Source organism: Olea europaea, chromosome 6, assembly GCF_002742605.1.
Source record: "Olea europaea var. sylvestris chromosome 6, O_europaea_v1, whole genome shotgun sequence".
Taxonomy (NCBI): Eukaryota; Viridiplantae; Streptophyta; class Magnoliopsida; order Lamiales; family Oleaceae; genus Olea; species Olea europaea.
In genome coordinates, this window is record NC_036242.1 from 18,110,032 (window position 1) to 18,124,228 (window position 14,197).

The window sequence follows — 14,197 nt, forward strand, 5'->3', positions numbered from 1 at the left end:
TCAATAGATATCATTGGTACATTTTGTTGTCAAATTAAAAATCTCAAAATATAGATCCATATAATCGCACGTAGATAGATTTCCGACAAAATCCAATTGCTATATCATTATCATAACACGTAGAGTCGGAGAATGATCAAATCAAAATGTTGTAGTACCGAAACACCGTACCCGGAGGTACCATTTCATTCAAACGTTTATCGAAAATCATAATTTGAAACGAAGTAAACATTTGCACTTCCACCTACCTTGAATTTTTTTGGATATCAAAAAACAAAATGTGTTGAAAGCCTTTTTTTTTTCTCACCCTTAACTTAAATTGACATGAAATATATATATATATTTAGAGAAAATAAGAAGAATTTTGGATTTGAGGAGGGGTGTAGCGAAAAGTGACCTTCCACTTCTTGTAACATTTCTTTTTAATGAAAAACTAAATGGGAGAGTTGTATTATCATTTAGTTTGTTAAATTAGGTCTTTAACTAAGAATTTAAAGAGTTTTTAAATCATAAAAAAAATAATTCATAAAAAGTTTTATAAAACATTTACATGGTGACTCAAACCTGGATTGCCTATATGAAATACCATGTAGATGACTATTGTGGCAATCCAGTTATTCATTAATTTTTTTAATCAAATTTACTTAAAACTTAATTTCTTAAATTGTTAGGCTTTTAATTAATTTATGACTTAGGCTTTCAAAATCTTAAATGAGTTGAACTTCCATAGCTCATTTCTTGAGAAAATTTCCTCTCTCGAAAAGGAAGAAGTTGATGACAACACATTATTAACTAGTCTATTAGAAAAGATATAGACGTTTCATCAAGAATGCTCTCCATGTGTGGATATAGATTGCTTTTATAGAAAAATCACTTAGTGGAATAATAGTAATAGTATGCTCCCTTCTCTTTGTGTGGTATTGAAAATATAAATTGTGCTCCCCTCTTATATATAGGGAAATAAGTCAAGAGAGTTGGTTTACACATTGATAAAATAGCTGAAGGACTGGTGATTTTAAGTAGAAACAGGTCAAATGAAGCCACGGTAAATGTTCAAGATCCAATTTTACACCTCCATATGGGACTATAATGGGAGTAATGCAATTTCAAAACCAAATGGCCAATATATTACTCCCCCTATCCCATTTATATTGGCAAACTTTCGTTATTTTCTTGTCCTGATTATATAGTTCTATTCCTTTATTGAGAATGTTTTGCTTTCTTTTTTTTTTTTATTAATATACCATTGTTTAATTTGTTTAGTTATAACCAAATTTTCACGCTTAATCTTGAAATTGTACAAATATATATAAGGGTAAACTAGGAAAGTTTTTGAAAAAAAAAAAAAAATTCTTTTTCAATAACATTAAATAAGATTTTTTAATCCGTGTGAAAAGCAAAACCAATCTATACGGAGGGAGCTTTGCACCATGAGGTGCAAAAAAGTTCTCGATCAAGAGCCAAATAGGGAAACTTCAAATTAAAAAAATGGAGGTCTTGTCCCTTAGCTTCTACTCTAATATTGAAACCTTGTATTATTAATTGGACTAACGTAGCCCGCGTTAAATGGTGGCATTTGGACATGGAAAAAAGAGTCATATTATTTAACACCGCTGGTGTTAATCACTGACTTATATGGTAACTGCATAACATTAAATAATAGAATAATATTATCTAGTATCATTGGAATTGAACACATGTTTAGGTGTTAATGTGTCATATGTTTCAATAAATGAGGGATAAATTCTTGTATTTAATTGAATTTATAATTTAATGACACAAGTGTTATCATCTATACTGGTGTCAAGCATCATTAGTGCTGAATAACATTCCTTTAAATGATATGTTCACTTAAATGCAATGTTTATATAATTCATTTAGAATGGTGTACAGTGCTTGATAGCATTATTTAAAAAAAAAAAAAACTACATTTTTTGTTTTTGTTTTTGTTTTTTATGCTATTTCCATAGTAAGTGTCCAACGTCATAAAACTAGTTAAAAACATTAGACTTCAAATTAATTGTAGTGAAAATCAAAATTTAGGATTTTTGTTAATTATAAAAAAATTGAGTTTAGGAATCTTAATTGAATTTTAGAGTTCATTAAACATAGGGGAAATGTTGTAACACTTATTATTTTTCTTTTCCTCTTTGCCAGGGGCGGAGCCAGGATCAAACCACAAGCTGGGTTAATACATAACAAGCTGAGCTAACATGTAAAAATAATATAAATTTACACGTAAATTTTTTTTTTACTCGAATTTTTTTCCCTAAAAAATATTAAGTGGGCTGGAGAGGGGACTAAGCTAGGCTCTTAGATCCGCCCCTACGCCATGAAGTGAAATTAATTATCATAGAATGAATGATATCTAATTCGTTTTTAGCTAATCCATCGACCATCACAGCACACTTGATTTTAGGGAACGAGGCAAAGAGATGAAAAGTTAGCGAAAGAGGTGGAAATTCTAAAGGAAAAACTTGGAGATACAGCAGTTGGAAAGGGAAGGCCGACTCTTCAGTGTTTTTAATATTAAAACCCAATTTGAGGGAAATTTTAATTCAAGTTAAAGTCAATATTTATTTTGGGCACCCTATTCCTCAACCAATGTTTTAAAAGGCGAAATGCATGAAGATGTGCGGAGGCCAAGCTACGAGTTAGACGAGTTTAGGCGAGACATCTATAATATATTAAAATATCATATCAAGGTAGAATAATTTTTTTGACGATTTTAACCCCCTACAATTCAATTATTTCAATAATATCTTACATTTTATTTTGTGATATGTAATAAATACTACATAATTATTGTTATTTATTAATTTTGTGTTATTAATTCTCAATTAATTAATATTCACATAACCTAGATTCAATGAATTTTTACTTGTTGAAAATCTTGAATTACATGAATCTAGAGTCATTATAGAAAATTTATTCACATTCATGTATCTAGAAATTTTAATGTAGGTTTAAATTTATGTATTAACAATTAATTTTTATGTATCAAATGTAATATAAAAAGATTGATCATTTATAGTATTTCATCATTACAAAAAAGTTGAATCATAGAAATTGAGTTTTGATATTACAATTTGAGTACAATTTTATTCTTTTAAATTTTTATGCTAAATTTTATTTTCTTTAATTCGTTTGAAACTTATCAAATCCTTCAACAAATTAGTACCAAATATTCTTTATATAAAATATTTTAAAATAACGTGCAATGTACGTTCAACCTTGACTAGTATGCATAAAAAAGTATAAAAAGACTTCTTTTATTTTAATCAATCAAAAAATCATTCAATAACTAAAAATAATACCTACCAAACATATAAAATAGATTTATAGGAACTTTATAAATTATTCCAAAATTTTCAACAAAATGACAAGTTTCAAATGTAAATACTAAATAGTAAATATATACGAATTTTTGAGAGTTTTCCTTTGTTCAAAGTTTCAAAAGGTTGTTTTGAATCTAGGGAAGACGAAGTGAATAAATCAGTCTTTAAATTTTAACATAAAAGAATTCTAAAAAAAAAAATTTAAAGAAAAGATAGGCATGTATCAATGGTCAACGATTGCCATTGACAATTAAATAAGGTGCTCTTTCCGCCATGCATCGCGCCTATGTAGTCGTGCCTTTTAGAACACTATTTTCAACATGATCAAAATTTTGGTGTATGTGAACTTATTGCCTCTTTGAGGTATATTTTTGAGAATAGATTTTGTGAAAAAATAATTTTTTTTAAGTATATGGATAAAAGTAGAAAAAAAAAAGTTATGAATTGATGTGCGACATAATTTTATTAATGGCTCGCTTGAGCCACATTATTTTCAAAAAAATACATTCTTCAACGATGATTTGATATCATTTCAATCACACGATTTTCAATAAAATAATATTACAAATAAATTTAAAACTTTTATTTATTTTTTAACTATATATTTTTTATTGATTTGCGACGAATAATACATTTTTTCTTTTGAATGTAGCTCAAACATGAGCTAAAAGAACTTATTGGTTGGACGATAAATCTGTTCACATCTTCGGGAGGGTGTCATAGGAAAATTGAAGGCTGAAATATTTTATAAAACTGAATTTCCCACAACGGAGAGAGAATTTCACAGGGTCCCGACTCTCTCTCTCTCTCTCTCTCCCTCTCCCCTTCCTTTCGAGCAGGTAAACATCAGAAACTGTTGTCTGAGTTATGCTCTGCTCCTATGTCATATTCTCTTCTTCATTTCGTAGATTCTTGCGAACCATTGTGACTGGTTTCTAAATTAGGGTTTGTAATTCGCTTCTATATTAGATTTTAGAGTTTTAGTCCTGCCTATCTTTTTTTATTTAATGGTAATGTATAGACGAACCTGTTGAAATTCTACACTTATCCTGTTAATTTTATTTTAAACCGTTTCACTGGGTAACTTTTTGAAATTTCGTTTTTTTTTCTCGTTGTGTCTTTTTACTTTTACTTTTTTGGGTTTAGGGATTCGATTCTCACCTTTACAATTTTGTGTGGACAAGCATATATGTGCCCATGAAAAGAATTAGGGATTCTGAGCTTCTATTTGATGGATGATTGTATATGAAGTCTGAGCTTGTTTTGGTCTGAAATTTGCAAACTGCTGCAGGTTTTTAACCAAGAAGTTGATGCAACTATTGCATTAGCTGTACTAAAACCAGAGCCCTACACTGGCGACACACAAAAAGTAGTGGAGGGAGAGGTTACTGTTTCGTTAGTAAAATTTTCACATAGCTGGACATTAGGTATTTGGTTCTTTAGTGTGAGACTTCAGTTTTTAACATATGCTGTATATTGTTTTTATTTGGTTCAACTTTATATTGTTTAGCTTACTTTTGTTTTCTCAATTGTTAACAACAGAGAATGAGGGTTATTGTGGCTAATGTTGAATTTATGTTTCCACCTAGAAGAAACGTATTATGTGACTCGAGTACGTGCATTTCACCACTTAGGCAGAATATCTATCTGGCAGTCTGTTGAATTTTCAAGTATTGGATGTTTCTTTGGTATATTTTCAAGTGTCTAGCCTTGCTTTTGGGTCATATCCTTTAATGAATCCCATTGATTCCGACCTCTCCCTCTTTTCTCCTTCCTCAAATCCTTTTCTTTTATTAGATCGAAAAAATGAATTGTGACTTATTGACTCTTTTGGCAGAAACTGAGTAGGTTTTCATTTTCTAAATGGCTCTATCTCAAGTTTCAGTTGCAGGATCTCAGTTAGTTCATTTTTTACTTCAATACTTAATACAACTTAGTATTAAATCCTAGGTGTTGACCTCTTTTATAATCAGTCAGTTGTTTTTTCTTTCATTTTCATGTTATTTAGGACCTATTTAACTGGGTTATGTTAACTTTGGGAACTATTTGCAATTTATTTGTTGGGTGTGATGGCAAATCTTCTTGAACTAACCTTTATGCTACTATGTGCTTCTTTAGTTCAATAGACCTTTGTTTGATAGGAATTAAAATCTAAATTTTAATCTAAGTCAAACTCAATAATTAATTTTAACCGCATATTTATGAACAAATTTTCAACCACACATTTCATCAACATTTTATCAAAATCTACTAAGAATTTAATTTTAATTCCCACCAACCAGGAGCTAGGTAATGTTTCCTTGAAGGTAGTTGGGGGTAACAAAGCCCTCAAAAAGAGTTGCTTTCTTTTTATGTATCTGCTAAGGATGCTATTCTAACAGCTGAATAAAAGCAGGATAATTTTGTGAGCTGGTACTTAATGTTTAAACAAGGGGATGTTGTAAACTACTTATACTAAAGTGCGGAATTGATTACTGAGTCATGGAACAGTTTTATTTTCTTGGAGTCTCTGTATACTGAGGATTTCCTTTTCTAATGCAATTTTGATTCTTAATGCATTGTAAGAACCTCTAGGCCATAGTCAAGGGACGGACTATCCAATTCATGGCCTTCTGCATGAACTTCAACATGTACATCTCTTAGTTTTCTAGTTGTGCTGATTACCTCTCTTTGCAGTGCTATCTTCATTTTATATATTTGTTACAATGCCTTTGGTTAACATTGGAATTAAAGCTTTTGTAACTTTCGTTAGTATCCTGAGTATGGAGCTGGTACTCACTTACTAATTATGGTATTGGGTTTGTGGCAGGTGTCAATATATCTAGGGGTCTCAAGAACAAGACTTCAACATGGTTGATCACCGTAAAAGCTCTATCCTGAAGTTAACGTGAGAATTACTAATACGGACCTTGCAACACAGTTAGACTGTCATTTATTTGGATTCCATCCAGAGTTTTGTCAGCATTACTTCTCTGGGTTTGATGTTTTGTGTTTTGTTGGGGAGGATGCTTTGCCTCCTCCATCTGCTTTCTTCGGAATAATGTGCCCTTTGGTATTGTCCCAGACATGCACAAGGATCAGAATGGTGCCAAAAGTTTACCAACTACTGCAGTAATTATCATTCTGCACTGGAACTTACTGAATGGTACTTTGGTATGTCTCCAGTTGTATGACCTGGTGGAATTGGATTAAAAGATATCTTTTTTGCTTCTCGTAGTGCTAAAGCACAAGGAAAAGACGTCGGTGTCCTGGATGCCGCTACATATCTCTATTTTCAACTATGATGATTGATTTGATATCTGTGTTTACCAGATCTCTTTGAGCTTATGTTGTTGGAAGGTGAAATAATCCTGGAATGTCTGTTTTTTGATAAGCCTCGTAGAGCACGTGAGAGTGGTAACCCGGATTATTACGGTGGGGGATGGCAATTGGCATGCGTCAAGGAAGCAAGTGATGAATGGATATGGAGGGTTGAAGAGATCCTACTATAGAGAGCCAGAACTCATGGAGAACTTCAGGTGGCACCTCTATGAATCTGGAATTGAATATTATACTTTTGCATTTGCTAGACTCGAAGTTAAGCGTGTCAATGGAAAGAAGAGTCGTAAAGGGAAATTAAGTAAGGATTCAGTTACTAATCTGCAAATGCAAATGGGAAAACTGGCGGCTGAATTTCCATCCCACAAGAAAAGCACTGGTAAGGGAAGGGTAATGTCCAATCTGAAGGAAGAAAATGGTAAGATTTATTTAGCTGCTAATGCAAAAATGCCTACTGTTGAGGGTTTCGATTCTTATATTCTCAACAGTTTGAATGGGAGCTATTTGACATGAGCATGCGTCTGGAAATAAGATACATTGTGAAGCGCATATCATTCTGTCTGTTATTTGCCCATTTCACTTGGCCCTCTGGCAACTGGCAAGTAGTTTAGTTGAAGTTTTTTTGTGCTTTCTGTCAGGAGGATCGAGCTCCTTATCGACCCCCCGGATCCTGAGGGAATTTTGTGAATAGTTCATGGTCATTTCAGTGTAGTGCGCCTCCGACTTGACTTGATCATTTTTGAACAGCTAGGGGGTCAAGAATGTTGAGCTATTCTTTCAGAGTCCGAGACTGTGAAAGCTATGGGAAATGCACTTTTTTCTGCTACTTTTGTGGGGAGAATTAGTCGAAGCCTGACAATGAAGACCCTATTCAGGGGTGGGCCCGGATTTTTTTGTGTTGTGAGGACAAAATTTAAAATATATTTTTTTAAAAAAATAATATAATTTTAATGAAAATAATTATATCATTGTAATCGGGAGAGAAGGAAAAATAATTTTGAGAGAAGGACAAATAATTTTCTCATTCTTCTCATTACAAGAGACGGTACGTACATACATATGTACACACACACACACACACACAACATGAATTCTATATTAGGAAAGATTCTAATTGAGGATTCATATAATTAAGGTAAAATATATTTTCTAATATATATATATTTATATATATATTCTATAACATTCCTCTCAAGTTGAAGCATAGATATTAATCATGTCCAACTTGTTACAAATATAATTTAGTCGAATATCATTTAATGCTTTTGTGAAAATATCTCTAATTTGTTTTCCAGTTTTCACATATTTTGTAGAGATTAAATTCTTCTGCACCTTTTCACGAACAAAATGACAGCTCATCTCAATATGTTTAGTTCATTCATGGAATACATGAATAGAAGCAATATAAAGAGTAGCGTGATTATCTCACTACAACTTTGTTGGTATTGAAATTTTAAGGTCAATTTCAGTTTAGAGCTAATATATCCACACTATCTTACTAACAGATTGTGCCATAACTTTGTATTCTGATTTAGTACTAGATCGGCACACAACGTTTTGCTTCTTACTTTTCCACGAGACCAAATTTCCTTTAACAAAGGCACAATAGTCTGTAGTGGATCTTCAGTCAATTTTGGAACTTGCTCAATCTGCATCTGAGAAGCATTTGATGTGGGTATGTCTATGATTTCTGTATAGTATTTCATGTCTAGGAGCTTTCTTTAAATAATACAAAATCTGTTCTAAAGATGCCCAATGGTGGATTACTGGAGAAGACATGAATTGACTTACAATATTGACAGAATACGCAATATCAGGACGAGTTACCGTAGTATAGTTCAATTTCTCAACCGGTCTTCTATATTTCTCAGGATCTTCAAATAGGTCACCATCTTTGGTAAGTTGCAAATTAGGAAACAATGGAACGCTACTTACTTGGCTTAGCTCCACATGAATAGAAGCAATATAAAGAGTAGCGTGATTATCTCACTACAACTTTGTTGGTATTGAAATTTTAAGGTCAATTTCAGTTAAGAGCTAATATATCCACACTATCTTACTCACAGATTGTGCCATAACTTTGTATTCTGATTTAGTACTAGATCGGCACACAACATTTTGCTTCTTACTTTTCCACGAGACCAAATTTCCTTTAACAAAGGCACAATAGTCTGTAGTGGATCTTCAGTCAATTTTGGAACTTGCTCAATCTGCATCTGAGAAGCATTTGATGTGGGTATGTCTATGATTTCTGTATAGTATTTCATGTCTAGGAGCTTTCTTTAAATAATACAAAATCTGTTCTAAAGATGCCCAATGGTGGATTACTGGAGAAGACATGAATTGACTTACAATATTGACAGAATACGCAATATCAGGACGAGTTACCGTAGTATAGTTCAATTTCTCAACCGGTCTTCTATATTTCTCAGGATCTTCAAATAGGTCACCATCTTTGGTAAGTTGCAAATTAGGAAACAATGGAACGCTACTTACTTGGCTTAGCTCCCAATTTTCTTGTCTCAGATAATAAGTCTAGTACATATTTTTTCTGAGATAAAAGGAGACTTTTCTTGCTTCTTGTCACCTCAATTACCAAGAAACACTTCAACACCTCTAAGTCTTTCGTGTGAAATTGAGTGTGAAGAAAGGACTTCAGAGATGAAATTTCCATAGTATCACTGCCAGTAATAACAATATCATCAACATACACAACAACAATAATAATGCTGAATTTAGATTGTTTGTAGAAGACTGAGTGGTCGAACTTGGTTCTTTTGTATTCCAAATTTTTTCATTGCCTGACTGAATTTTCGAAACCATGCACGTTGGACTTTGTTTCAAACCAAATAAGGACCTTCGAAGATGACACACTTTCCCATACTTCTCCTGAGTAACAGACCCGATGGTTGCTCCATATAAACTTCCTCTTGGAGATCACTATGTAAGAAAGCGTTTTTTTATGTCTAATTGATATAAGGGCTAATTATGTGTAGTTGCCATAGAAATAAATAATCGAGCAAACGTTAATTTAGTGACAGGAGAGAAAGTGTCAGAGTAATCCACAACATAAGTTTGGGCATAGCCTTTAACCACAAGACGAGCTTTAAGTCTAGCCACTGATTCATCAGGATTGACTTTGACTGCAAACACTCATTTACATCCAATAGCCTTTTTTCGTATAGGTATCTAAGTACCCAAGTACCATTAGCATATAAAGCGTCAATCTCCTCTAGCGCAGCATTATGCCAATTAGTATAAGATAAAGCTTCTTGAATAGTTTTCGAAAGAGTCATAGAGTCTATGGAGGCAACAAAAGAGCAAGAAGAAGAGGACACATGATCATAAGAAACAAAGGATGAAATAGGATAAGTGTATTGACGTTTACCTTTACGAAGAGCAATAGGTAGATCAAGATCATTGGACATTGGGTCCGATGTTGAAGAAGGGTTAGGTGCCGAACATGCATTAGGAGGGTTTTGTCTTCTGGAACACACCTGGCGAATAGGTGGAGGTGGTATGAGAGTAACAGGTGTAGGAGTTACATTAGTTGACTGGTACGTGAGATGATAAATCAATGGATTATCATCCTTCCCTTTACTGAAAGAAATGTAAAATGTGGGAAATAAGAGAATATGTTCCAGAAAGGTAACATCAGTTGACACAAGGTACTTGTTAAAACTCCGCAGTAGTATCAATACCCTTTTTATAGACGAAAGTAACTTAGAAAAATACATTTTAAGGATTTGGGATTAGGAAATAAGGGTTTATTGGGGGAAAAGAACACTATAAGGGGTCTCACCATGAAGAACAGATGACGGCATCCAATTAATCAAAAAACAGGCTGTGGACACTGCAATAGTCCAAAAATGTTTAGGAACATGCATTTGGAACATGAGTGCTCTAACTGTCTTAAGAAGGTGTCTATTTTTTTCTTTTAGCCACATCATTTTGAGAGGGGGTGTCAATGCACGAGGATTGATGAAGAATACCATTCTGAAGCATATAAGCTTGAAAGGAATCGAAAAAAATATTTTTTGGCATTATCACTTCTCAATGTATGTACAGAAATATTAAATTGTGTTTTAATTTCAGTGCAAAAGGCACTAAAATGAGAAAACAATCCAGAACGATTCCTCATTAAATAAAGTCAAGTCACATAAGAAAAATCATCAACAAAAGTAACAAAGTACTGAAATTCAATTTTGGACACAATAGGACAAGGACCCCAAACATCTGAATGAACTAACTTAAAATGAAAATTAGCTCTTTTATTGACTCAAGGAACTGAGGACAGATGATGATGTTTTGCAAACTAACACAACTCGCAATCTAAAGATGAGAAATTCAAAATTGAGGACATAAATTCTTCAACAAGGGTAGAGATGGATGTCCCAATCGACAATGTGTTGCAAAAAGGGTTAAGACATCTGGACACACAATAGACTTAGGTACCTAGGTATCTAGAATATAGAGACCGCATGATTCATGTTCTTTACCAATAATCTTTTTCGTCATAAGATTGTGAAAAAGATAGTAATCAATAAAAAATGAGACAATGCAGTTTAAGGTCCGAGTAAGTTTGCTCACAGACATCAAATTAAAAGACAATTGTGGTAGACTTAAGACAGAGGATAAGGAAATTAATGGGGTTGGATTAATATTTCCAGAACCAAGAACAAAAGAAGTAGAAACATTAGCTAAAGTAACATTGGAAGATGTATGCGACTGAAAACTAGAGAAGATACTAGGATTACTTGTCATATAATCTGTGACACTAGAATCAATGACCCATTTTAAGGAAGAAAAGAGGAGACATATATTAGATTTACCTGTCTCAGTAATGGCAGAGGTAAAGTGAGACGAGTTCTTTAATGCTTCTTGATACTAAGTCAATTTGGTAAATTTATCTGCAGAATTTGTAATGGTATGCTAAGAGAATAAGATGGGTGTAGTAGAAGTAGCTGCATGAGCTGAGTGAGACATCAGAGATTTATTGTGTAATTTTCGGCACGAGTATTTGGTATGACCATGCTCATGATAGTAGTAGCAAACAACTCCTTCATTATGACTTTGATTGATCTGATTACCTATACCCCAGCCTCTTGTATTACCTCTACTACTATAACTGATAAGAACACTCAAAGGTTGAACAAATGAAGCAACAGAAGCACCAGAATCTGTGCGAAGTACTATAGTAAAGGTTTCTTGTAGAGATAGAATCTCAACACTGAAGAGAACCTAGGATTTAGTTGTTTCAAACTAAGAATTAAGGCCAGATAGAAAACTCATCACAGTCATTTGCTCTCGTCGAGCTTGTTGAACTTTCACATCTGGACTAAAAGGTAACAAGACATTTAGTTCTTTGTAAGTCTTCTTGAAATTCATGAAATAAGTGTGAGGAGATTGATCTTGTTGTTCGGCACGGTAAAAACCATTGCAGACTTCATAAATACATGATGTGTTCCTTTTCCTAGAGTACATAAATTCTAAATATTCAATTAATTCCTTAACATACTCATAGTGATTAATCAAGCTGACTATCTCCATGTCAACGGAATTAAGGATTTGTAAGAATAATCGGACATCATTTCTTAGCCATGTCTGGTGAGTATTATCCATTGGTGGATCTTCAGTAAGGTGATTGTCCATAGAAATACTCCGCAAATAAACTCGAACTGGCTTACACCAATCTAAATAATTTGGACCTATCAACTTATGCTTCATGATTTTGGACATCACTAGAATGATGTCAGTCATAACTAAATTCTTTTGTTTGTCAACCATAGAAACAAATCACAAGGTCCAGCTAACAAATCAAAGCAGCAGTCCCAACAAGTAACCACCCAAAATAATAGGCCCAACCCACTTCACAAATTAATTGGACCCAATCTAGTCCAACACACAATAGCCCAACAATAACCAAATCACAAACAGAAACGACAGCCCAAATTGTGAGATGCAAGAACAACTCACTGACGATGGGGAACATGAAAAAACCAAATTGCAGGCCTCTAAAATCAGATGGAAAACTTAGAATGAGGAAATGTATGGAAGACCCAGAAGATCCCAGAGATGGAAGATCCCAATTTCACCAAACGGGGACCTGCACGAAAGACCCAGAAGATCTCGTCTTCATCGAACAAGGCCTGTACACAGATGACGTCACTGACTGTGAAGACCAGATGCTGATGGGGATCTCACACATGGGTAAGATACGTTTAACTCTAAAAAAAGGTTGAATCCCAACCTTGAGGGTTCCCCACCGCCCCTGCCCTGGAGCATCGTGATGGAGGTAAATCGTAGGTTATGCCTCCAAGGATATAGGGTGGAAGGCTGCTTGTACACTTGCACTTACCCAAGAGCCAAATCCATATTTCAGGATTCGAACCCTTGACACAGTAGCCTCAAGTAAAGCTGGATTTCTCCACCCTCCCCTTTTATCACTTGGAGATGTGCCCTGGGGGCAAGATACGTTTAACTCTAATACCATGTAATTGGGAGAGAAGGAAAAATAATTTTCTCGTTCTTTTCATTACAAGAGACAGTACATATATATACAACATGAATTCTAATTAGGAAGGATCCTAATTATGGATTCTTATAATTAAGGTAAATTATATTTTCCAATATGTATATTCTATAACAATCATTATTAATATTATTATATGAATTTTGCTACTTCTATAGTTTTGTTTATCATTTCGTTTATAGATGTTGAGTTGACGGCAAGTAAATCAAATTGAATGTAGGAAGTAAATGAATTGAAATAAAATTCACATTTAATCTAGGAAATAAATGAAATTTAAATTTAATACAAAAGTAATTTGAAAGTAATTCAAATTACATTTAATTCGTAACGATCCAAATTTTTTTAATGTTATATGTCATGTAAAATTTCCTAATAAAATGATGTAAATTATTCTGCAAAAAAAAAAAAAAAACGTTAATGAAATAATAGAAATTTTTTAGAAAAAAAGACGAGCTAGATGCCTTTTTTAAGGCGTATGTTTGACACATATTTAATTATTTTCGATGTCCATTTGGACCATTCAATATGACTATGATATAGCTTTCGAAACGAGTTTCTAGATGATGTAGGCAGTTTGTGGATTCAGATAGTATACGATCATCGGCGAATTTTGAAAGTTAGCATAATATCGTAATTCTTGAAATAGTTTGGAACGACCTATTTTGATGTGTTGTGACTTTTACTACGGTTAATTGTTTCGTACGTTATTAACGAGCGAACAACTAAGTGACGAACACTTTAAAATGGTATTAAGAATACAATGTTTCAACTTCATTTGACATCCTGTAATGAGTGCGTCAAATTAAGGCGTAAAAGGATCAAAACACTATTTTCTCAATAAAAAATGAAAACCAAAAATTTTGTGGGTTCAAATGACCCGCATGACCCTATATAGGTCCACCTATAACCCTATTAGTGTGTCTGGCCACCACCTGCAAGGGGGACAACCATTCCTGTTCAACGATCAATTTATAATTGTATTGAAACAAGGTAAAAAGGAAGTGCCAAG

The 14,197-nt window shown here is 33.4% G+C and overlaps 1 long non-coding RNA gene across 2 annotated transcripts; it reads left to right on the forward strand.

Moving 5' to 3' along the window:
• Positions 1–4,033: 4,033 nt before the first annotated feature.
• On the forward strand, positions 4,034–7,689 carry LOC111396052. 2 transcript variants are annotated; one of them, XR_002702926.1, is made up of 4 exons: positions 4,035–4,177; positions 4,630–4,765; positions 4,881–5,968; positions 6,148–7,689. It is a non-coding gene; the product is annotated as an uncharacterized LOC111396052 (long non-coding RNA). The 2 variants fall into 2 exon arrangements; XR_002702925.1 differs by having other exon boundaries at positions 4,034–4,177; positions 4,630–5,968.
• Positions 7,690–14,197: the final 6,508 nt, after the last annotated feature.